The following is a 27209-nucleotide window of genomic DNA, read 5'->3' on the forward strand; positions in this document are numbered from 1 at the left end:
AGAGAAGGAATGGAAGGGGAGTTTTAAAAGTGGGTCTCTGGGACTTCCCTGGTGGTGCAGTGGTTAAGAATCCGCCTGCCAATGCAGGGGACACGGGTTCGAGCCCTGGTCCGGGAAGATCCCACATGCCGTGGAGCAACTAAGCCCGTGCACCACAACTACTGAGCCTGCGCTCTCGAGCCCGTGAGCCACAACTACTGAGCCCATGTGCCACAACTACTGAAGCCTGCGTACGTAGAGCCCGTGCTCCGCAACAAAAGATGCCACTGCAACGAGAAGCCCGTGCACCGTGACGAAGAGTAGCCCCCCCTCGCCCCAACTAGAGGAAGCCCAAGTTCAGCAATGAAGACCCAACTTGGCCAAAAAAAAAAAAAAAGTGGGTCTCTGATGGCCACTATGTCCTTCAGCCCAAAGTATTGTCTCCAGATAGAGGCAAAGATAGAAGTAGTTTGCTTTGACTGATGGAGCCCAGATGATGCCTTGTCATCAAGCATTTCAGTAACTGGGAGTTGAAAGGTAAAGCAGGGAGGGGGTCACGGGGAAGGAGCCGTGGGGGTGGGGACACTGCTGGCCAGGAAGCTGGTAAAGAAATGAGAGGTGCTTCTGAGGGCTTCTAAACCATGCAGGCGGAGTGAGGGACCCAGCCAGAGGGAAGATTCTCTGGTACTTCTCTCAACAAATCTTTTTCTCTCTCCCAAGTTTGGAAGCATCGAAGAACTGGAAAATTGGGATTGGGATTCCTAAGGGGTTTTCTAAAGTAGCCATGTATATAGTTTTTTAAATCCTCACAGATAGACTACTGGGCAGCCATAAGGAGAAGGAGGAGGAGCAGGAGGAAAATTCTTTATATATAAATGTGAAAAGATCTTTAAGATCTTAGGAATTCCCTGGCAGTTCAGTGGCTAGGACTCTGCACTTTCACTGCCGAGGGCCTGGGTTCAATCCCTGGTCAGGGAACTAAGATCTTGCAAGCTGGGGGAAAAAAAAAAAAGATCTACAGTTAAGCAAAAAAGCAAAGTGAAGAACCATGTCTAGCACGTGGGACAGGCCCTATAAGTTGCAGGTTCCAGTGAAAAATGAAATTGAGGGGGTTGAAAAATTAAGAATTTCAAGAGAGCAAGAGCAGAGCATTAGGCAAGCGCAGGGCCCTCCTGACCCTGGGGCCCTGGTGACGGCAGCACATTCGTCCTCCACACCCATGAAGCCAGTGGTGCTGGGATGTTACCATGCAGTAAACCTGAAATGTTACATAAGAAATAAATAATGAGGTTTACTTATGCGGGTGGTGAGAACTAGGAGGAATGAAGAAGGAGGAAGGAGAATTTCCACTCTATGCCTATTTCTACTTTTTAATGTGTGAGCAGTGTGGATGAGTTACCAAGTCAAAAAACGAAATAATTTAGAAAAGTCCTCAGGGCTGTAGAGAACTGCACGCAGACTCTAAGCGATACATGGGTTCCCATTCACATTTCTCAGTGATTCCATGTTGCTCCGCGGAGGTCCTGGGGATGGGAAGAAGCTCAGAGAACAGATGCATCTGACTGAAGCCACAACTGTCCTCTTTCTCACCATTCACGCGCTTGCCACTGGACTTAGATTTCTAAGAAGCCAAATAAAGTAAAGAATGTTATCTCACTCTGTGATCTGTGAGGTTCTCTTCAGCCTCCTGAACTTCGCTAGGCCTCAGGCACATGAGCCAGTGCCTACTTTTACAGCTGCCTTGTAGGGTAATACGTGCTATTCTTGTGAGTAGAGGGACCCCCAGATCTCTTTAAATGCATGGGTTGGATGAATGTATCAGTAATAATGGTAGTAATCAGTAATAACAACATGTTCCAAGTTTAAAAAAGACACCTTATGTAAAATAGATAGCTAGTGGGAAGCAGCCGCAGAGCACAGGGAGATCAGCTCGGTGCTTTGTGACCACCTAGAGGGGTGGGATAGGGAGGGTGGGAGGGAGACGCAAGAGGGAGGGGATATGGGGATATATGTATACATATAGATGATTCACTTTGTTATACAGCAGAAACTGAACACAACATTGTAAAGCAATTATACTCCAATAAAGATGTTAAAAAGAAAAAAAAAAAAAAAAAAGACACCTTCATGTGTCTCCAGAATAGCGCAACCCGGAGAAATGGAAGCGGAATGGGGAATACTCCCGAACTACAGATAATCATAATAGTTTGCACGTATTGCGTATCTACAATGTCCTGAAGGAATTATTCATGTAATCCTCATGATTCCCCTCAAGGCAGGTCCTACTATTTTTCTCATTCTATAGATAAGGCAACTGAAGTCCAAAGAGGAAAAGTAACTTGCCCAATATTACCCTGTGAATAAAGGATGGAGCCGGACTGGAACAAAGACATTCTGGCCCTAAAGCCCAAACTCTTAATCATTAACCACATAGGAGGGAAGCCCCAATTTTAATGTAAATGATCTATATAATATTGAACTAAAATGTAATAATTCTTCTCAGCTGTTTTACCAACAGAATCTTCCTCTGTCCAGAACACAATAGAGCTAATTTGGAAGTAAGGGCTACCTACTTTCATTTGTATAGATATGGCTATGAATTCTTTTGTGCCATCAAGTCAAATGAACACTAGGTTCACCATTGTTTAAGGCCCACAGTAGTGTTCGGTATGGACTGCACCCCCTTTTTCTTGGAAACGTTTCTTAAATTTTGACAACTTGACAGCTCTTTGGAGCAACTCTCTCAAGACTTTCCACAAGCTCTCCAAGTGATGTAAGAGGTTGAGGTAGTTAAGAGGAGTGATGAGGAATTACTTCCAAGAGTACCAATAAATCAATAATCCAGAGTCACAGAAGGTCAAGATCAGAGGCAGATGTTGGCATTCCTTAACTGAGAAAAGAAGACTCCAGGACTCAATTCATATTGGCTGTAGAAGTAGTATGAAAGTCAGACCAAACCCCAACATTCCCTTGGGAACTTTTCCCCTTCTGAATTGCCTGGGACACCAGGAACCAAGTATCTCTGTGAGAGAAGTGTATCAATATATACATATGTACCCTCTATCTTGTTTTGCATTTATCTTCCACTAAATCATGGTGATTACTTTGATGGAAAAGCCAATTTCAGACATATCTTTCTTTCCCAGCACCTGAAACACTACAAAGCAAAATAGATCCTTGATATACGTTTGTTGAAATGATGAGTGAATGAATGAATGACTCATCAGTCAGCTGAGGTACTACCATATTCCTTAATGGCCAGGTTATACAAGTAATATCTCATCATGACAATCCAACCCCTCCCTGCAGCCAACCAATGATTTCAAAATCATATGAAATATTCAAATGATTTTTATTCTGTTGACACTTTGTGATAATTGCTAGAAATTCTTTTCCCAGTAGGCAGAAGCTGGAGATGAAACAAAACCAATATTAAATTTCTTCATCAAGAATTGGAAAGTGGAGGAGATTAACCAAGATGGCGGAGTAGAAGGACGTGTTCTCACTCCCTCTTGCGAGAGCACCAGAATCACAACTGGCTGCTGGACAATCATTGACAGGAAGACCCTGGACTTCACCAAGGAGGATACCCCACGTCCAAGGACAGAGGAGAAGCCACAGTGAGACGGTAGGAGGGGCGCAATCAGAGTAAAATCAAATCCCATAACTGCTGGGTGGGTGACTCACAGACTGGCGAACACTTATACCACAGAAGTCCACCCACTGGAGTGAAGGTTCTGAGCCCCACGTCAGGCTTCCCAACCTGGGGGTCCGGCAAAGGGAGGAGGAATTCCTAGAGAATCAGACTTTGAAGTCTAGTGGGAATTGATTGCAGGACTGTGACAGGACTGGGGGAAACAGAGACCCCACTCTTGGAGGGCACACACAAAGTAATGTGTGCATCGGGACCCAGGGGAAGGAGCAGTGACCCTGGGGGAGACTGAACCAGACGTACCTGCTGGTGTTGGGGGGTCTCCTGCAGAGGCAAGTGGTGGCTCTGTTTCACCGTGGGGATAAGGACACTGGCAGCAGAGGTCCTGGGAAGTTCTCCTTGGCGTGAGCCCTCCCAGAGTCTGCCATAACCCCACCAAAGAGCACGGGTAGGCTCCAGTGTTGGGTTGCCTCAGGCAAAACAACCAACAGGGAGGGAACCCAGCCCCACCCATCAACAGTCAAGTGGATTAAGCTTTTACTGAGCTCTGATCGCCACAGCAACAGGGAGGGAACCCAGCCCCACCCATCAACAGTCAAGTGGATTAAGGTTTTACTGAGCTCTGACCGCCACAGCAACAGTCAGCTCTACCCACCACCAGAGCCTCCCATCAAGCCTCTTAGATAGCCTCAACCACCAGAGGGCAGACAACAGAAGCAAGAAAAACTACAATCCTGCAGCCTGTGGAACAAAAACCACAGTTACAGAAAGACAGAGAAGATGAAAAGGCAGAGGGCTATGTACCAGATGAAGGAACAAGAAAAAACCCCAGAAAAACAACTAAATGAAGTGGAGATAGGCAACCTTCCAGAAAAAGAATTCAGAATAATGATAGTGAAGATGATCCAGGACCTCGGAATAAGAATGGAGGCAAAGATTGAGAAGATGCAAGAAATGATTAACAAAGACCTAGAAGAATTAAAGAACAAACAAACAGAGATGACCAATACAATAACTGAAATGAAAACTACACTAGAAGGAATCAATAGCAGAATAACTGAGGCAGAAGAACGGATAAGTGACCTGGAAGACAGAATGGTGGAATTCACTGCTGCGGAACAGACTAAAGAAAAAAGAATAAAAAGAAATGAAGACAGCCTAAGAGACCTCTGGGACAACATTAAACGCAACAACATTCGCATTATAGGGGTCCCAGAAGGAGAAGAGAGAGAGAAAGGACCAGAGAAAATATTTGAAGAGATTATAGTTGAAAACTTCCCTAACATGGGAAAGGAAATAGCCACCCAAGTCCAGGAAGCGCAGAGAGTCCCATACAGAATAAACCCAAGGAGAAACACGCCGAGACACATAGTAATCAAAGTGGCAAAAATTAAAGACAAAGAAAAATTACTGAAAGCAGCAAGGGAAAAATGACAAATAACATACAAGGGAACTCCCATAAGGTTAACAGCTGATTTCTCAGCAGAAACTCTGCAAGCCAGAAGGGAGTGGCATGAAATACTTAAAGTGATGAAAGGGAAGAACCTACAACCAAGATTACTCTACCCAGCAAGGATCTCATTTAGATTTGATGGAGAAATCAAAAGCTTTACAGACAAGCAAAAGCTAAGAGAATTCAGCACCACCAAACCAGCTCTACAACAAATGCTAAAGGAACTTCTCTAAGTGGGAAACACAAGAGAAGAAAAGAACCTACAAAATCAAACCCAAAACAATTAAGAAAATGGTCATAGGAACATACATATCGATAATTACCTTAAACGTGAATGGATTAAATGCCCCAACCAAAAGACATAGACTGGCTGAATGGATACAAAAACAAGACCTATATATATGCTGTCTACAAGAGACCCACTTCAGACCTAGGGACACATACAGACTGAAAGTGAGGGGATGGAAAAAGATATTCCATGCAAATGGAAATCAAAAGAAAGCTGGAGTAGCTATACTCATATCAGATAAAATAGACTTTAAAATAAAGAATGTTACAAGAGACAAGGAAGGACACTACATAATGATCCAGGGATCAATCCAAGAAGAAGATATAACAATTATAAATATATATGCACCCAACATAGGAGCACCTCAATACATAAGGCAACTGCTAACAGCTATAAAAGAGGAAATCGACAGTAACACAATAATAGTGGGGGACTTTAACACCTCACTTACACCAATGGACAGATCATCCAAAATGAAAATAAATAAGGAAACAGAAGCTTTAAATGACACAATAGACCAGATAGATTTAATTGATATATATAGGACATTCCATCCAAAAACGGCAGATTACACGTTCTTCTCAAGTGCACACGGAACATTCTCCAGGATAGATCACATCTTGGGTCACAAATCAAGCCTCAGTAAATTTAAGAAAATTGAAATCATATCAAGCATCTTTTCTGACCACAACGCTATGAGATTAGAAATGAATTACAGGGAAAAAAACGTAAAAAAGACAAACACATGGAGGCTAAACAATACGTTACTAAATAACCAAGAGATCACTGAAGAAATCAAACAGGAAATAAAAAAATACCTAGAGACAAATGACAATGAAAACACGACGACCCAAAACCTATGGGATGCAGCAAAAGCGGTTCTAAGAGGGAAGTTTATAGCTATACAAGCCTACCTAAAGAAACAAGAAAAATCTCAAGTAAACAATCTAACCTTACACCTAAAGAAACTAGAGAAAGAAGAACAAACAAAACCCAAAGTTAGCAGAAGGAAAGAAATCATAAAGATCAGAGCAGAAATAAATGAAATAGAAACAAAGAAAACAATAGCAAAGATCAATAAAACTAAAAGTTGGTTCTTTGAGAAGATAAACAAAATTGATAAGCCATTAGCCAGACTCATCAAGAAAAAGAGGGAGAGGACTCAAATCAATAAAATCAGAAATGAAAAAGGAGAAGTTACAACAGACACCGCAGAAATACAAAACATCCTAAGAGACTACTACAAGCAACTTTATGCCAATAAAATGGACAACCTGGAAGAAATGGACAAATTCTTAGAAAGGTATAACCTTCCAAGACTGAATCAGGAAGAAACAGAAAATATCAACAGACCAATCACAAGTAATGAAATTGAAACTGTGATTAAAAATCTTCCAACAAACAAAAGTCCAGGACCAGATGGCTTCACAGGTGAATTCTATCAAACATTTAGAGAAGAGCTAACACCCATCCTTCTCAAACTCTTCCAAAAAATTGCAGAGGAAGGAACTCTCCCAAACTCATTCTATGAGGCCACCATCACCCTGATACCAAAACCAGACAAAGACACTACAAAAAAAGAAAATTACAGACCAATATCACTGATGAATATAGATGCAAAAATCCTCAACAAAATACTAGCAAACAGAATCCAACAACACATTAAAAGGATCATACACCACGATCAAGTGGGATTTATCCCAGGGATGCAAGGATTCTTCAATATACGCAAATCAATCAATGTGATACACCATATTAACAAATTGAAGAATAAAAACCATGTGATCATCTCAATAGATGCAGAAAAAGCTTTTGACAAAATTCAACACCCATTTATGATAAAAACTCTCCAGAAAGTGGGCATAGAGGGAACCTACCTCAACATAATAAAGGCCATATATGACAAACCCACAGCAAACATCATTCTCAATGGTGAAAAACTGAAAGCATTTCCTCTAAGATCAGGAACGAGACAAGGATGTCCACTCTCACCACTATTATTCAACATAGTTCTGGAAGTCCTAGCCACGGCAATCAGAGAAGAAAAAGAAATAAAAGGAATACAAATTGGAAAAGAAGAAGTAAAACTGTCACTGTTTGCGGATGACATGATACTATACATAGAGAATCCTAAAACTGCCACCAGAAAACTGCTAGAGCTAATTAATGAATATGGTAAAGTTGCAGGTTACAAAATTAATGCACAGAAATCTCTTGCATTCCTATACACTAATGATGAAAAATCTGAAAGAGAAATTATGGAAACACTCCCATTTACCATTGCAACAAAAAGAATAAAATACCTAGGAATAAACCTACCTAGGGAGACAAAAGACCTGTATGCAGAAAACTATAAGACACTGATGAAAGAAATTAAAGATGATACCAACAGATGGAGAGATATACCATGTTCTTGGATTGGAAGAATCAACATTGTGAAAATGAGTATACTACCCAAAGCACTCTACAGATTCAATGCAATCCCTATCAAATTACCAATGGCATTTTTTACGGAGCTAGAACAAATCATCTTAAAATTTGTATGGAGACACAAAAGACCCCGAATAGCCAAAGCAGTCTTGAGGCAAAAAAATGGAGCTGGAGGAATCAGACTCCCTGACTTCAGACTATACTACAAAGCTACAGTAATCAAGACAATATGGTACTGGCACAAAAACAGAAACATAGATCAATGGAACAAGATAGAAAGCCCAGAGATTAACCCACGCACCTATGGTCAACTAATCTATGACAAAGGAGGCAAAGATATACAATGGAGAAAAGACAGTCTCTTCAATAAGTGGTGCTGGGAAAACTGGACAGCCACATGTAAAAGAATGAAATTAGAATACTCCCTAACACCATACACAAAAATAAACTCAAAATGGATTAGAGACCTAAATATAAGACTGGCCACTATAAAACTCTTAGAGGAAAACATAGGAAGAACACTCTTTGACATAAATCACAGCAAGATCTTTTTCGATCCACCTCCTAGAGTAATGGAAATAAAAACAAAAATAAACAAGTGGGACCTAATGAAACTTCAAAGCTTTTGCACAGCAAAGGAAACCATAAACAAGACGAAAAGACAACCCTCAGAATGGGAGAAAATATTTGCAAATGAATCAACGGACAAAGGATTAATCTCCAAAATATATAAACAGCTCATTCAGCTCAATATCAAAGAAACAAACACCCCAATCCAAAAATGGGCAGAAGACCTAAATAGACATTTCTCCAAAGAAGACATACAGACGGCCACGAAGCACATGAAAAGATGCTCAACATCACTAATTATTAGAGCAATGCAAATCAAAACTACAATGAGGTATCACCTCACTCCTGTTAGAATGGGCATCATCAGAAAATCTACAAACAACAAATGCTGGAGAGGGTGTGGAGAAAAGGGAACCCTCTTGCACTGTTGGTGGGAATGTAAATTGATACAGCCACTATGGAGAACAATATGGAGGTTCCTTAAAAAACTAAAAATAGAATTACCATATGACCCAGCAATCCCACTACTGGGCATATACCCAGAGAAAACCGTAATTCAAAAAGACACGTGCACCCGAATGTTCATTGCAGCACTATTTACAATAGCCAGGTCATGGAAGCAACCTAAATGCCCATCAACAGACGAATGGATAAAGAAGCTGTGGTACATATATACAATGGAATATTACTCAGCCATAAAAAGGAACGAAATTGAGTCATTTGTTGAGAAGTGGATGGATCTAGAGACTGTCATACAGAGTGAAGTAAGTCAGAAAGAGAAAAACAAATATCGTATATTAATGCATGTATGTGGAACCTAGAAAAATGGTACAGATGAGCCAGTTTGCAGGGCAGAAGTTGAGACACAGATGTAGAGAATGGACATATGGACACCAAGGGGGGAAAACTGCGATGAGGTGGGGATGGTGGTGTGCTGAATTGGGCGATTGGGATTGACATGTATACACTGATGTGTATAAAACTGATGCCTAATAAGAACCTGCAGTATAAAAAAACAAACAAAACAACTAATACTAAACTTTCATTGGGTTATTTGTATGGAAATATGTTAATATAAATGTTTCAGACATTACATGAAATTTCTAAAAATCTTATATTTGTATTTGTATGGAAATATGTATGGAAATATGTTAATATAAATGTTTCAGATATTACATGAAATTTCTAAAAATCTTATATTTGTATTTGTATGGAAATATGTATGGAAATATGTTAATATAAATGTTTCAGACATTACATGAAATTTCTAAAAATCTTATATTTGTATTTGTATGGAAATATGTATGGAAATATGTTAATATAAATGTTTCAGACATTACAGGAAACGTCTAAAAATCTTATATGTTCTGGTATAATGTTATAAGTAATAATCCTAGTTATTACTTTAAAATGTATATCTCAGAAATAACTAATTTTCTTGTCAACTGCATTATTATGAACTTTCATCAAATCTTTAACCGTGGTCATTTTTAAGTCTTTTGTCATTTACAGACAGTTCTGGGTGTACTCTGATGATTTTGCAAATATGTTCCTATAAAAGGGTTTCATCTTCAAGAAATTCATGGAAAAGACTCTGACAAGTACAGGTTTCTGGTAACTGACTGTACTGCTGAACTGAATGAATAAGCATTTTCAGAACTCTAATGAAAAACTGATGAACTCATAAAAGTGCTAACAAAAGATCAAGATGAAAAAAAAAGAAATTAATTACATGGGACTGAGTGAACTGATGAGGATGAGTATAATTTTTGTGACTTTCTGTCTGAATTAAAAAAAAAAAAATCCCACAAGGACTCAGAGGAAAAGAATATACAAATCAATTTTCACTGCAAAGTAAAGGAGCTGTTACAGTGGAGGATTACTGGACTGAATGTCAATATTATGACATAGTATAAGTGTGTTTCATGTTTGGTAATTGCAATCATTGTTGCTTTTGTTGTGGTCATCCATGTACAATGCTTGGTGTCAGTCTATTTATCTCTTGTAAAAATAAAATACAGTGTGTGTGTGTGAAAAAAAAAAAAAAAGAATTGGAAAGTGAAAACAAAATGTCTTGAATATAGTAAAAGAGGGACATTTTGCAGAGCAGCTTAATATATTGCCCTGGAATGCCTAAAAGTATTTTGTGTGATATTGTCAAGTAACTACTCAATAAATGCTTTAAAGCTTGTTTGGCTTGTTCAAATTTAAAATACTAAGAGACAGACTCCCCTGGTGGTCCAGTGGTTAAGACTCCATGCTCCCAATGCAGGGGGCCCAGGTTCAATCCCTGGTCAGGGAACTAGTTCCCTCGTGCCACAACGAAGATCCCACATGCCGCAACTAAAGACCCAGCACAGCCAAATAAATAAATAAATATTTAAAATACTAAGAGAGAGAAAAGAGGTTTGGTTGATTTTTACAAATTCAATATCCAAAGTAGTATGGAAGGAAATAAAACAGCTGGGATTTGTGTAGTTGCTAATTTAGCTGAAGAATAATCATCCAGCTAAGCAAAAATAATTCCTCTGCCACATCTGGAGGAACCAGTTGCAGAAGGGAAGGTGTGGTTTGGTTGCCAAAAGGACATTTTCCTTACTGGAAAAAAAAATTCTTAATTTTATGCAAATTACTGTTTGGTCTTATCCTTATTTATTTATGTATTTCTTTTTCTGCTTCAAAGTGATGAAACACAAGAAGAGGGAAGGTGGTCTCAGGACTATTATGAGATTAATAAAGCCAGGATTTCTTGGGGAAGACTGGCTGAATCTTGGCCAGGTGATGAGATACTATAAGGAGGTCAGTGTCCTAAAGTTTTCCAGTAAAAGCTGCAGGATGAGAAAGACTGCCAGTAGCTTGTGAGGAGAGGCCAAAGGATTAGTCTACACTCTAAGAGTAATTGAAAATCGGGAAGTTTTGCTTAAAGGGAAAAAAGGAAAAGTCAAGTTACAAATAAACAATGATTGATAATAATCAAAGTCCAGTGGGACAAAGAACTTAACCCGAACATAGATTTTTTTACAGTAGTTCTTTGGATGTTGTTCTAAGTTCTCTACAGAGTATCACTTTCTATTTTGCCTTTACTGTTTTAAGAGTTATATTTAGATTTTCTTATTTGCATTTCTGTTTTTCTCAAAACGAGTGATTCTTGAAACTTACCTGCATCGGAATCACCAAGGAAGCTTTTTAAAAATGGAGATTCCTGAACCCAAGGCCCCAAAGAGTCTAATTAGGTGGATATAGGGTTGGGGCTCACGACTCTGTGTTTTAACAAGGAAATAGGTCCTAGGTAATTTGATGCAAGGAATTCACATCTCACTTTTGAGAAACTACTCTTATGATTTATGAAGCAGGTAATGTCCTGGGTCTATGCATCTGGAGCAAGGAATTACCACCAGATGGAAATTTATCAAAATTACAGGCATAATGGAAAGGAGAGCTCTGAGAGGTCAGAGGGTAGTGATTTTATCATTTAAACGTGATGTCAAATAACTACGCAATAAATGTTTCAAAACTTAGTTTATTCAAATTTAAAATATTAAGAGTTTAGAGATTTGGATGAATTTTACAAATTCAATACCAAAAGTAATGTGGAAGAAAAATAAGCAGTGGATTTGTATAATGGCTAATTTATTACAGTTTTGAAGTCCAAGACACATAGAAACAGAACCCAGAGAGAAGGCTGGAGAGCTACAGAAACTCGTTTTACCTACTTTTTAATTCTGCCAGCCTCTGCCTAGAAGTAATGACTTGATAATAAACTTCAAACTAATTTTTAATGCCCACAATTTAGAAATCACTATTTGGTTGTGAATCTCCATTTCGCTTTATTTCACCTACCTCTCCAGGTAAGGCATGTCTAAATCTGCCTTACAAGTTCAAAGCATGTTCTTCTGATTTCATTGCAACCCCTCCCTCGACTGAAATGACAGGGGAAGAAAACTGAATTGAATGAAAAGGAACCTAGCACTGGACAGCATTTCACCCCCTCCCAAATATACACATGCCTCCTTCTCTCCCTCCTTTTATGAGTATGAGAGTTTCACGTAACAGTACAGTCCCAATACCAGGAATCTTTGTAATTTTCCTTTGTGGAATACCTGGGCTACTGTAGGTCAATAGAAAAGTAGGAAGAATGGCTTCTTACCTAGATTCTGCAGAGGAAGATCTATTTTTCACTGACCCATCAGGATACCCATTCACCCAGAGAAGTAATATGAGCTGAGACATACTAAGACACATCCCTTCTTAGAGAAGCTCAGCCCACACTGGCTCTGTAGAATCAAAGATTTCTCAGAGGGCCCATTTCCTAAAGCTTTTGTCATTTCAGAGGCTCTTCTGGCCCCTCTCTCCAAGGTCTCCACCTTAGTTATGCAGCTGTTAGCACCGTGACAGCCATCAAAGAGTACACGCTTTGGGCAACGCAACCTCCTCCAGTGGGGAAGTGTTTGACTCAGAAAGTCACAGTCTTCCATACGGATCTCTCATCTTCCCGTTTGTCAGTGGCAGCAGATGGTACAAGGCATCAAACCCTTGCAGGAAGCCGCTGCCCTATAGCATGGTGTGAGAAAGCATGGAGCATTGGGCTTCAGACACTAATTGCCTGACCAACAGCAAATCACTTAGCCTCTTCAAGCATCATTTTCCTCCTCTATTAAAGGGGTATTCCTACCTTCTGGGTTTGTGAGAATTTGAGATAACGTATTCAAAATGCCTGGGATATAATAGTTGATCAATAAATGGCAGTTATTATTTTATGCATGAGCCTTAGGCTAATGTATGTGTGAACATTTAGTTATTAATTAGAAGGTAAATGAAAGCTGGCTGGAGGGAATTGCATTTGACCTTTAGCAAATTATTTCATTTAGATGCACTGATGCAAAACTATCACATCTTATGAAGAAAGACATAAATAAATCTAGCGGACAAAAGATATTTTAATAAATACTCAATCTTCCACCAACATCACATCACAGTCTATGGCCACCCCACTGTAATTTGTATGCCATTTGGGGAGGCTTTGTGCCTTTCCCTCTCCTGTCAGAGTCAATCACTGGCTGATCGGGGGCCGGATTCAGCTCGTAAAATCTTTTTTGAGCGCCTGCATCTAGTGACTGCTCCAAAAAAAAGGTACTCTCGATGCTTTTTCCCGTCAAATAAGCTTGCCACCAAATCAACTTGAGTGTACTGGGGTTGGTAGAGTCTCTCTAAATTATTCCCACACTGAGATCAGTTCAGCTGGTATAAAGTGATGCAGGAGCCTGATGTCATCCTTACGTGCCCCACTTTATTGACAGGCAAAGAGAACCTGCCGCAGTCCATATAAAGTATTGATACCTTATAACATGGGGGCAATGTTATGAGATTTACTTTGCTTGCAGAACTATGGTCTGTTACAGGGAGAACAACATAGCTGTTCCAGCTGATGAGAGAAAGGGAGAAAGAAAAAATGACCAGGGCTTGCTACAGACTGGAAAAAGAAGAGACACAGATGCATCATGACCTTATCTTGGAAATCTAGAGACTAGGTTGATGAATGAGAAAAGAAGGAGTGTCCCAGGGAAGGATGAGGATCCATGAAGGCATCTCTGGGGAGGGCAACGCACAGAAGAAGAGGTTGAGAGGGATTAAGAGGCTGGCGCTGCCATTCTTTGAAGAACAGTCAGGGACAAAGAACTGACTGGAAGCCTTGGGGAAGAATGGAGCTAAGGCTACCAAGCTTAAAAAAAAAATAGAACTAGAAAAGAAAAGAAAGGGGAGCTGTAAGAGGAATCAATTGCTGATACTATTTGGTTAGAAAAGATTTCAGATCCCATGTCTAAAAGAAAAGAGATTTGTGTTTTTCACGTGCAATTCTCTCATGCTGAATCACATGTAAATGGTGTTATCAGGGCCTCATCTGGAGTGTCTCTGCCTCTCGACCTACCTACCTGGGATGAAGATGTATTAGAAAGTCCAACCCAGTGAATTCTGCAAAAGGGCTCTGATTAACCTTAGAAAACTCCGACTGTACAAGCAGCCAATATAATAAGCTCGTATGTTGTGACTGATTACGCCCATTACCATTCCTGCATATTTCTGCCTTTTAATGCCCACAGAAGAGCGGGAAGGAGAGTTAGGCAAACATTTTTGGGACTGGTTTTATTAAGCTAATATACCAGGCATTGCCCATTTTGCATCCTGAGAAGCCATCAATCGCTTTAAACTTAGCATTTTCATTAGAAATCATCTATTTTAAATAATTATACAGTAAATCTTTGAAGTGGTTTTTATCCCAGGACCTCAAAATACATTACTATTGCTGCATTTGGTAGATAGTATTACATTCATTTTCTAGATGGTTAAACTAAAGCATCTAACGGTGAAATACAAAATCAGCTATAAAGGTAGGAAAGGAGTTCACAGCACTCTGGGCCAAGCGCTTACCATTCACCTATATAACTATGCTTATTGATACACGCTGCTATCCAAATGCACAATTATGATCTAGGGGCAAGTGAAGACTTTGACCGTCCATTTGGAGAGGACATCAGTCATGTTGGTGGCTGCCTGACATGTTTTAGATACGCTTCTTATGTTTGGGGAGCAGCTCACTTTCTTATCTCCCTTGCAGCTGCAGGGAAGACATGTGACCTGGGCTCTGCCAATCAGATGCCCTGGTCGAGCAGCAAGTCTAGTTCCTGGTGCAGACGTTCAGCAGAACAGATTATAGTGTCAAGTGCATGGTGGTGGCAGCGCTGGCTTCCCCATCAGACCAGTCTGAAGGCACAGCTGTAGGCATGTTTCTGGAAGTTTAGCCTCTAGCCTGGTTCTTTTGTCCTCTCAATGATTGCATGAATTCCCCTGTACACTTTTTTTTTTTTTTTTTTTTTTAATATTTTTGCCTTGTTTTGTGTCCTCAATTGGTTTTTCACTTCAGTTACTTTTTTTTTTTTTAATTAATTAATTTATTTATTTATTTATTTTTGGCTGTGTTGGGTCTTCGTTTCTGTGCGAGGGCTTTCCCTAGCTGCGGCAAGTGGGGGCCACTCTTCATCGCGCTGCGCAGGCCTCTCACCATCGCGGCCTCTCCCGCTGCGGAGCACAGGCTCCAGACGCGCAGGCTCAGCAACTGTGGCCCACGGGCCCAGCCGCTCCGCGGCACGTGGGATCCTCCCAGGCCAGGGCCCGAACCCGCGTCTCCTGCATTAGCAGGCAGGTTCCCAACCACTGCGCCACCAGGGAAGCCCCCCCTGTACACTTTTAACAAACCCCTTCCCTGCATGATAAGCCAGACTCAGTTTCTGTCACTTGCAGCTAAAAACTCTGACAAGAATTCCTTTACATCCTATGGAAAATAGAGGTTTGCAGACTTCCTTTGTACTTTTAGATAGGTTGATAACTAATTATTAATTCTTTTTTGAAATTGAATGTCAATTTACTCAATTGATATTTGGTATTTATAAATACCTAATATTTATTGAGCACTGACTAAGTACAAAACTCTGTGCTAAGTATTACAGGAAAGATTTGCTGAATGCCTACTATGTGCTATATATCACACTAAGGGTTAGGGATATGAGAAAAATAAGCAAAAGCAGATATGGCCACTAATCCTCAAGAGTTGACAGTCTACAGGGAAAGGCAGACAATAATTGAGGAATCACACTCAAAACTGTAAAATTGCTACAGTGATAAGTAATGTGAAGGGCTGAGGAAGCATCCCTGAGGGAAATATATGTTAGCATGAGATATGCCTTTGAAAAGAGCACGCTAGGGTTAGTCAGAAAATGAATGGAAGGGAAGTGAACACAAATGCAGACAGACCAGTTAGGAGGTAGTATTAGTTACTCAGGAGGGAGATAACGGTAGCCTAGACTAGGGTGGTAGGGGTAGAGTTAGAGAAATAAGGACAGACTCAAGAGATATTAAGATGGTAAGATCAAGAGGACTTAGCAATGGACTGGATATGGGAAATGAGGTAAGGTCATAGATGACTCCAGGTTTCTGACTTGAGCCACTGGGTAGATGGTGGCATCTGTCCCTGGGAGAACACTGGGAGAAAATCAGGTTTCATAGGGACAACATGAGCTCCATCTCACATGTGTTAAATGAGTTGCCTTTAAATCATCCATTAGGTCTGGAGCTCAGAAGAGAAGACTGAGCTGAAGGCATGAAAGAGTCCTTGTGTAATTGAAGTCATTGTATGAATGGGATTTCTTAGGGAAGAATATAGCCCAAGACCAAAGGGATGGCCTTGGTCCTCATCTTAAGGAGTGTCAAGTATAGGTCTAAAAATTCAGGAAGCCACCCATCAAAGGTTAACAAAAGGTAATGATAGTCTGCCTAGAAAACATCAACAAGGTGAAATGCCTTAATCCAAGAAACACATCTAGATTCTCTAGCTACAAACTCCTCTATGACAGGGATCACACACTCAAGGGCCTGGCCAGTCTACTGCTCAGTTAATGGGCCAAGCAGGGGCTGTGGCATATAGTAGAGGGCATGTCCCATCTAAAGTGGGCAGTTGCTTCTGAGCTCAGGCAGGTTATTCCCAGATATGATACCTGTATCCATGAACCTCTGTTGAGTCTCCCACTTTTTAAAATACCTATTGTGTTTTACATTAACTTGAAAGGACCTTGACGGAAACAGTATTTAACCAGATTTCTAGAGTCAGAACCCAATTCTCTGCTTCTGACTTGGAAACAATCTTCAATTACTGTAAACTATTTTCCCAACTAAAATCCCCTATCTTTCCCTTTCCAAATAGCATTGACAGCCCCAGAAGACTATTCTCCTACCCCAAACAGTTTCCCTGGCTATTAATACCGTTCCTAAAACTATTTTCCACTGTCTAACACTCTACCATAGTTGGTCCTCCCTAAAACCCCCTCTATTATTCAACTCTATCCTGAAGATAAGGGTATCATGGCTATTACAGCCCCATGGTGTGGGATGTAGGGATAACTGAGCAGATGAACAAAGACTAATCATCTCCTGCCACTATAGAACAGCTTGGGATCAGGACCAGGAAGATAGGCTAGCCCAGATGAAGGGACAGTCTGGAAGCCAATGACAGAAGTGAAGACTACAGAGTTCTGGAGTAATCTTGAAGATGACCTAGGACAGAAGGAAAAAAGAGAGAAAAACTAGAAAATAATGGGAGACACTAGCTCTCAAGGTTAATTAGTTCTGGCCTCTGATTTTTATTTATTTATTTATTTATTTTTGCCACTCAGCTCCAGTATATCTACCTGCAGGTCTGGAAGGTATTTTCCATTTATATGCATTCAGAATTTTTTTTTTTTTTTTGCCTTCTCAATATTCCTTTGCAGTGATACATTGCATGTGCTAATTATAACTGCCAGCTATTGACTAAATCTGATATGTAGCTGAACTGGATTTATTTCTTAGTTTAGTATTACCACACACACACACATAATCGCTCACACAAAATCAAAACCTTCCTTTCCCATTCCTACATCTCTAGCCCCAAACCGTAATTATTTAACAAAGAAACATGAAACAAACAGACCATCAATACATGTGTGTAGTAAAGCAACTATTGGGATTTACTCTGCTTCATAATATTCCAGGTGAGTCAACCACACACCTTGCTTTGTGTTGCAGCTCTCAAGGCGAATCTCCTTTGGGAGACATTACACAGCACCTGAAACAGAACCACTGTTGGTATTTCCTAAGGTATCTTGGTGTAGGTAAGAGCTTCCTCCCAAATTCCCTTTCCGTCAACATTTGGCAGGACCTCTGTCAACAAAAATTACAACAACCGACACCTAACAGAGTGTCTGGCACAGAGTCAATACTCAATACTTTTTTTTTAATCACAAGACAATCAAATGAAAATGAGCCATGTCTAATCTAATAATGAGTGAATATAGTAACGCACTTAGGGCCAAACACATAAATGCTATATAAATATTAGCTATTAGTGTTATTATTATTATCTAGAGTCACTGTTGCTTCTTGTTCACATTATGGGAACCCAGAAGGGCCTCTCCCACTTCCTTCTCTCACTCCATGCCTCTTATTTAAATACTATCAAAACTTTCAAATTTAAACCACCCCTCTTTCTCTCCCTCTTCCTCTCCCTCGCCCTCTCACTCTTTCTCTCCCTCCCTCCCTCTCTCTCTCTCTCACACACACACACAGTGAGAGAATGTGGTCTCTCGTGCATTGCTGATGGAAGTGTAAGCAGCACAGCTCCCACGGAGGGAAATTTGGACACATCTATCAAAATTACAAATACAAATACTTTTCAACCCAGAAGGTCACACTGGAGAATTTATCCTACAGATTAACTCATACCCACGTGATAAACCATACGTAAAATGTTATTCATTTGCAGACTTGTTTGAAATGGCAAAATGGGAATCAAACCAAGTGTCCATCAATAGGGAGCTTATTAAATAAACCTTGGTACAAGCATAGAATCTGAATACTATACAGCAATGAAAAATTTAAAATATGGAAGATTTCCATGTACTTTTATGAGATGATCTCCAGGATATATTGCTAAGTTTAAAAATAATAAGGCAAAGGAGAACAGTGTGTAAAACATTCCAGATTTGGCATAAAAGTGAGGGGGGAGGGGATAAGTATATATACTTGTATTTGTTTTACATTAAGAAACTCTGGAAGGGTATGGAGAAAACTAAGAGGAATGATGGTCATGGCAGGGAATGGAGAATTAGGCAGGTAAGGGAGAGAGGAAGCAAGGAATGAAGGGAAAATATTTTACTATAATATTTTAAATTGTCTATTCAAAATAGATATAGATAGATGATAGATAAGTGATAGATACATGGATAGATAGATAAATAGATAGACAGATAGATAGATAGATGATAGATAGATAGATAGATAGATAGATAGATAGATAGATAGATGATATAGATAGATAACCCACCCTTCTTTTAAATGAAAAGAAAATCTGGTCTTATGACTATCTAAGGAGTAGATTCACCTGCCAGTGCTCTGTAGTTGGAGTGGATGCCCAGGAAGTTCAGCATCTGGAACAGTCTGTCCCCTCTCCTCCAGGCTGCTTCCCCTACCCACTGTGGGATGATGGGAACTTTGAGATGGGTAACTGTGCCTAGAAAGCTGGACACCTGTATTGGTTAACTTAATACAGTCTGCTGTGCTCTGGCCCTGTTCTCACATCTATATATTCCTTCTGGGACATAAGAGTATAAATTAAGAAAAATTTCTAGTGTCACAGACTCAATATTATAACTCTTCATTTCTTTGCTTTCATCAAAAGTTTAAATTCAGACTTTTAATGTGATTTGCAAATAGCTTTGTGTGATATGACATTGGGGGTCAGAGGACTTCTCAATCCATCTGAACATACATAAACACACTGCAGCAAAAATCCATTAAAAGTACAAATAGCTAATCCTTTACATGGGGTGAATAAATAATTCACCTCCAGGCTCTCCCGCCATAAATCAGTTGTGCCGCTATCAGATGCCAACACTGGAATAGGAAAGCAAAGGAGCTGTATTAAACTTTGACAATTAAAAAAAAAAAAAGAATGGGTAAAGTGGAGATGAACCATTTGTTTTCTTTCCAGGTAGTTGTCTAAACAGACTATGTAATGAACAAGCTGGGGAGAAACCATTGACTTAATGCTCTTCTGATGAAAACCTTTCCTGATTTTTCACCTCAGGTAAAGGATGGATCTGATCCACACTTTAAGGGCTCCAGCAGTGGCACATGCCAACAACCTGATGTGACTCAGGCACCTACACAGGCTCAGCCCTGCTCCAGTGAGAGACCCACTGGCAACTTGGCTCCCTCAAGCTCGGCTGGCGGAGGAAGGGAAGGCTCAGGGACAGAATAATGCAGGACTCATTCTACACCGAAAAGGCCTAAGGAAGAGAGGTGCTCCCATACCTCCTGTAGTCAGGAAAAGTCAGGAAGGCTATGGAAGAGCTTTAAGGATGAAGAGGACCCAGGCAGGAAACAAGGCTCAAGTCAAGCCATCCACTTCCATGCAGATGACCCCTTACAGCAAGACTTCTTAAAATTCAGTTAACAAATGTTTACATGGGGCTTGCTTTGTGCCAGGCACAGTTCTAAGTGCTTCAGACATCAACTCCGTAAATCCTCACCACACCCCCTTGAGGTAGGTTCTATTGTTAGCTCCATTTTACTGGGGAGGAGATTAAGGTGCAACATAATGGAGAAACCTGCCCAGTTTTATTCAGCTGTGGATGAGGAAGCCCAAGGAAAACAAATGACTAGAGATATGAGCCTTAAGGATAACAGAGCCTCCCTGATAATTATCATTAGCAATTCCACTCCAAGGTATATACCCAAAATAGTTGAAAACAATTGTTCAGACAAAACCTGGACACAAATGTGAAGAGCAGCACTATTCACAATAGCTAAAAGGTAGAAACAATCCAAATGTCTATCAGCTGGATAACAAAATATGGTATTTCCATATAATATAATATTATTCAGCCATACAAAAGAATGAGATGCTACATGTCACAACATAGATGAATCTGAAAACCATTATGCTAGGGGCACATAGTGTGTAATCCCATTTACATGAAACATCCAGAAGAGGCAAATCCATAGAGATAGAAAGCAGATTCGTGGTTCGCAGGGCCTGGGGAGAGGGAGGAAATGGGAAGTGATGGCTTAATGGGTTTGGGGGTGTCCTTTTGGAGTGATGAACATGCTGGAACTACGTAGTGGCGATGGTTGCATAACATTGTGAATGTACTAAATGATACTGAATTACATACTTTAAGATGGTTAAAATGTTGAATTTTAGGTGACTTTTACCTAAAAAAAAAACACCTCAGTGGTTTTATAAAATAATTATTTCTTCTCAGTCACGTATCTGTGGGTCGTCTGGGGGTAAGGTGATCTAGCGTGAGCTAGATGGGGCTTGTTTCTGGGCTACAGGTTGGATCCAGGTCACCTCACATGTCTCTCCTCCTCTCACCAGTAGGCTGGACGGGGCATATTCTCCTCACAGTGACAGCAGAAGCACCAGAGAGCACCCCAACACTCAGACACATTTAAATGGCTTGTATCCCCTTGGCCAAAACAAGTCACATGGCTGAACTCAAAAACAAAGGGCAGGGAAGCGAACTCCACTACTGGGGAAAGGAACTATTGATACAAAGATGAGTGACAACATGGATGAACCTGGAAGACATTATGCTAAGTGAAATAAGCCAGACACGGAAGACCAATACTATATGATCTCACTTAGATGTGGAATCTACAAAAGTCAAACTCATAGAATCAGAGAATAGAATGATGGTTGCCAGGGGCTGAGGGATGAAGGAAATGGGGAGATGCTGGTCAAAGTGTACAAGCCTTTGGTTATCAGATGAATAAGTTCTGGGAGTCTAATGTATAGCCTGGTGATTACAGTTAATAATGCCATCTTGTATACATGAAATTCACTAAAAGAGTAAGTCTTAAGTGTTCTTACCACAAAATAAAAGGTAACTATGTGAGATGATGAATGTGTTAATTAACTTGATTGTGGCAATCATTTCATAATAAATGCGTATATTAAATCATCACATTGTACACCTTTAAAAGTCACATTGTACATCCTAAATAGATACAATCTTGATTTGTTAATTACACCTCAATAAAGCTGGAAATAAAAAACTAAGAATGATTTTTTTAAAGTTGAATGGTAAAACACAAAGATAAAGAAAGGAGTAAGGAATTGGGAACTTGAATGCAATCTACCTCAGCTTTTTCCCTACACAGTTGACCTCTTCACTCTTTACTCCTAAATGGCAAGAATTCCTCCATATCTTTTCCACCAGCTTTCATGATTTTTTAGAGCAAAGGGCCTCCTTCTAAGGAATGTGACCCATTTTCACTCAAGGTACTCTTATTAAATTGTACAAAACACAGATCAAAGTGAGTATTTATAATTCAGCTGGGCTCTTCTAATGTTTAGCAGATGGAATGGATGAGTTCCAAAGCAGTTACAGGAGCCTTGGTATCAGATAGCACATTTTCAGGTGTGTAGATCTCCCCACCATACTTAGTGGCAGATTTAAAATCCCACCATCAGTCAAGGGGAAGAGAGAGGACATGGAGGATTGTGTAGGAATTTCATGGGCCAGTCCTAGAAGCAGCAAACAACACTTCTACCTACATTCTATGGGCCAGAATTCAGTCATATGGTTGCAAATTTTATAGGTGCAAAGGAGACAGGGAAATGCAATCCAGCTGTATGCCTAAGAGGAGGAGAGAACTGGTAAAGTGAATAGTTAGCTAGTCTCTGCCATATTCTACATTAAGCTGTCTTTATTTGAATGTCAAACCACCTAAAGTTGGCTTCAGAAAAGTGCTAATGTCTTATTCGTGGGAGTTTAGAGGACCACGTCTCCAAGGCTGGAGGAATAAAGGAAGGTCTGGCACCAGGTTTGAGGACATTGAGTAGCTAGAGAAGTAGGGACCACAGTAGCATGAACAAAACTCGGCTCAAAGAAATGTAAAACTGTACCAGAACTTGAAGAAAAAGCATGTGAGGCACCAATGACCTTCAAGATTCCAATGCCTGGAATTCAAACAAGAAAACTAAGTGAGTTCTTAGAGGCAAATACCATCCAAGGACAAAAGCCTTGACTTCATTCCACTCAAGTCTGCCCTGGGGAAGCAAGACTTCCGTATATGTTACAGATTTCACCATTCCATTAATGGCTTGCTCCCTAGACTTATACTGTCGCCTGAAATAAATTGAAGCTTGAACAAGCAATGTAATCAAAATGATTTGGACACAAAAGTCTTTCTTCTCTTTCTTTCCCACTCCTTTTGCCCACCTCCCCCCTCACAAGAGCTGACCTGAAGGAAGTAAACGAAAAGCTAGGCTGAGGATGTTGTTAACCCCTCCAAGGCCAATGAAAGACAAAATGAATTCAAAAATTATACTTCCAAAGTACTCATCATGCTTCCCAAGCTGGCAAGTTCCTTCTTTCTAGACAATGACCCAGCCTTCCCCCCTCTGAAATTTCAAGCCGGTTGCTATTTCCACCTCTCTCAACTGGAGGCTTTATTATCTTAAGGTGAGAAAAGTTTCTTCAGCAGAAGTCTGCCTGGGAGAGAAATCGGAGTGATTTAAGCAGTGCTGATGTGTACTGGAGATGGAAGAGAACCCCAGCTGCCACAACAGAAAGAAAAAATGTAAGCTCAGATGCATTTATTAAGGTGGGTTGGATATCTGTTCAGCCAACTCTCTTTTTTTTTTTTTTAATTCTCAGATACTATTGTAATGAAAGCCACCACAAGTTCTCAGCAAATCACAACTTCGAAGGAAAATGTCAATCCCTATCAAACCCCAGTGAATTGTTGCAGCTGATGGAAATCTAAATTCATCAGTTGCTTTCCCCATTTCCCCCTCCATCCACTCCAACCACCCGCCTCCTCCTCCAACTCACCCAAGAGTGCAGGAACAGAGATGCAAATCAACGCCTTCGGGACATGCCATCAGACAATGGGAAGGTCTAAAGAAAGTTTAAAGCAGAAAGGGAACGAAATTTATAGACTTAGCATTAAAATCTTAAAGGACCTTAGGAACAGCAATGAATCTGATGTTAGGAAAGGCAGGAGCTGCCAGAGGCCATGGCAGGAAGGCCTGACACGGGCCATAAATCTAAGCTTAGGAGCAGAAAAAATATAGGCTTCTTTTCAGGCTGAGGCAGCATGATGCAAAGATTCCAACCTGGACTTGAAAAGAGGCAAGGCCACAGAGGCATGATGGGGAAGAAGCGGACCGGGGACTGCAAATAAGGAACGAAAAGAGCAGCAGATTGTGTGAGTGGGAGCGGAGAGCCAGCTCGGGCCTGCAGAGGCCGGCAACAAACACACCAGCAACATACATTTGGCTGTGGGGGGAGCTTGAAACTGATCCCCAAAGAAACAGAAAAGCTGTGGTTTGCTCCTTGTTGCATCTATGAGATGGAATGCAAACTAACCTTGTAAGCGACCAGAATCAACACGAAAAGCCAGGCAGCTGGGGGCAAAACAAGGTTGTGGAGGGGTCAGAAGATTGGGGGTGGGAGGGTCGGAAGATTGGGGGTGGGAGGGTTGGAAGATTGGGGGTGGGGAGCTTGGGAAAGGCAGCAGTATCCAATGGTTATGACACAAGCTGGGCAGCCAAGAACTCCCAGGGTTGTCGTGAATTTTCATTCACTCATTCTATGTATTTTTGGGTTTTGTTTTTGTTTCTTTCAATTATGCCCTCTGGGGCCGAAATATACTACATTAAGACACTAATTAAAATGCATAAAACCATTGCAACTGAAAATAACATACCATGAATTATTACGAAAATGCCAAGCTCAAGTGGCCTTCCCCCTGGGACAGGCTTCACTGGAAACACAAAGTTGGCACCACTTTGATTGCCAGGGCTGACACCAGCTTCACCCATTTCCTAGGGTGAGGCATTCTTTTCTCTGCCTCAGTTTCCCCCAGAGGAAAAGAAGTAAGCAGATCTCTTTCACAGTTCACAATCATCAGGAAAGGACTGATTGAATTAATATCTTCACAGTACATTTCAAACCTTTGAAATTAAGTTATTGCTAATGTTAAATAAATATATACCCAACTCACTTATGTAATGTAACTCTTTCAGTGTTTTAAAATATAAAAATCAATATAGCTTTTCCATGTCTTACATCCCTCTCCACTCCATTTACTTTCTATATTCTGCATTTCTTCTCTTTGGCTTTCCTAATGGCTTTCCCCTACTTATCAAATTTCTGTCCACTTTTCTTTCCTTGTGTCCATCATCTCTCTCCTTTCTGCCATTCGACTCTCCTCAATTTCTCACTTCTCCTATTTGTCTTGGAAACTAGAGTGCACCTCATATGCAATGTCATTTCATAGGTGAGTACATATGGTCATTAATATTCATTAGTTTTCTTAATCTCTAGTAAAAATAGAATAAAACATGCTACCTTTCCATGTGTCAGACTAGTTGATTACCAGAATATATATTTAAAGTATAAAACTCTCCTTCTAGAGAGAACCTAGAGGTCAGAAATCTCTGGGTGGTTGGTGCTTTCCTTGGACCAACCAAGGAAAAGGGAAATCAGCAAAGTTAAGAGATAATCTTGGGGGAGAAATATAAGCCTCAAAGTGATCAGCATAACTATAGCCTTCAGCAGTGAATTCGCCTAAGTGATGATCATCTTTTCACATCCTAGACTCACCAGCAGATCAAAGGGATTTCTGCAAAAAGTTAAGAATCTTAGACTCTAGAACCTAACCTGCAGTGTTTCGTGTTGCCTGTAAAAAGTCAATGTGGATCAGGAAAAAAACTAGCTGTTATGACTCACACCCCGCATGTACTATGTTAAAACCCAGAAACAAGCCAAAATGACTGTGTAAAAGATAAAGGCTGTGTAAAGAGTAAAAAAATAAAATAAAGAGATGGAAAAGTAAACACCATCACAGATGTAAGGATATTCAGATATTTAGGACCTCCCATAAGAAATAACTTCTTTTTTTTCTTAAGTCAATGGAGCCATAAGTAAATGAACTTAATCTGACTTCTAACTAGCTCATTTGGTGAAAAGCTAGTGAACTAGAAGTTTATTTGCAGAACTGGGATCTTTCAGCAACTCAATAACAGGCTTCCTGTTTGACTTTGGGCAAGTTATTCAACTACTTGATATCTGAAGTTACTCATCTGTAACACGAGTAAAACAATATGATAGCCATGTTATTTTTGGCTCTTGGGCTGCTCCCAACCTTGAATGTGTAACTGAATCTCACAGAGGAATTTCACAAAATTAATGAGTATCTACAAATGCTGAAGGGCCTCAGGTCAATGTTGACTTCATGGAGTTATAATTATAGAGTATCTGTTAATAGCCCTGGTGCCACCACCCTCTCTCCTAATCATTACTGTTTCTGTCTGGTGTGTCCCTTCTGTTTAAGAATCCATCTGTCCCTCCCCTCCTAGAAGACTTTCTCTCCATTCCACCATCCATCTGAGCCGTTACCACATCTTTCCTCTAGAATGCATAAGAGACTTTGTTGACCTTGAATTGCCTCTGCTTCCTCCCTCTGTAACACCTTATAAACTGGCTTCTGTCCATCACTCTATATGGTTTTCTTTGTGTCAAACTCAATAGTTCCCCGATGTACAAATTTTCCTACAAAGATGTGTTCTTCTCACCACTTTTTCTGGTGCTGTGAAGGTTGATGTCTAGACCTCAGAGATGCTTCCATGTAGTAGATCACCTCCAACCTTTCCGATGACTCCTTGGCAAATTCTTATTTCTCTTCCTGCCCAATGATCATCCTTTCTAATTCTTTCTAATAAGTGGCTCACCTAATCATGTACTTTTTCTATTAACTGTCTGTATAATCTCCAGCTTCTGTTCTTTATCTCTTTTAGATCTTTAGCATGAATTCTGTTGAAGATATATGTGTCACTTATCCATTGTCACAATAGTAATGCATAACAAACCACCTTAAAACTTAGTGGTCTAGAGGGGAAACCTTCAAAATGACAGAGGAGTAAGACAGGGAGATCACCTTCCTCCCCACAAATACATCAGAAATACATCTACATGTGGAACAACTTCTACAGAACACCTGCTGAATGCTGGCAGAAGACCTCAGACTTCCCAAAAGATATATATATTTTTTCCTTTTTCTCTTTTTGTGAGTGTGTATATGTATGCTTCTTGGTGTGATTTTGTCTGTACAGCTTTGCTTTTACCATTTGTCCTAGGGTCCTGTCTGTTCGTTTGTATTTTTTTTTTAGATAGTTTTTAGCACTTGTTATCATTGGTGGATTTGTTTTTTGGTTTGGTTGTTCTCTTCTTTCT

The 27209-nt window shown here is 40.2% G+C and overlaps 1 protein-coding gene across 1 annotated transcript in view; it reads left to right on the forward strand.

The window, feature by feature from the left end:
• The window catches only part of LOC103004939 (mitochondrial import inner membrane translocase subunit TIM14-like), a 37315-nt gene that overhangs the window by 4494 nt on the left and 5612 nt on the right, over nucleotides 1-27209 (forward strand).

This window comes from Balaenoptera acutorostrata, chromosome 8, assembly GCF_949987535.1.
Source record: "Balaenoptera acutorostrata chromosome 8, mBalAcu1.1, whole genome shotgun sequence".
Lineage (NCBI taxonomy): Eukaryota > Metazoa > Chordata > Mammalia > Artiodactyla > Balaenopteridae > Balaenoptera > Balaenoptera acutorostrata.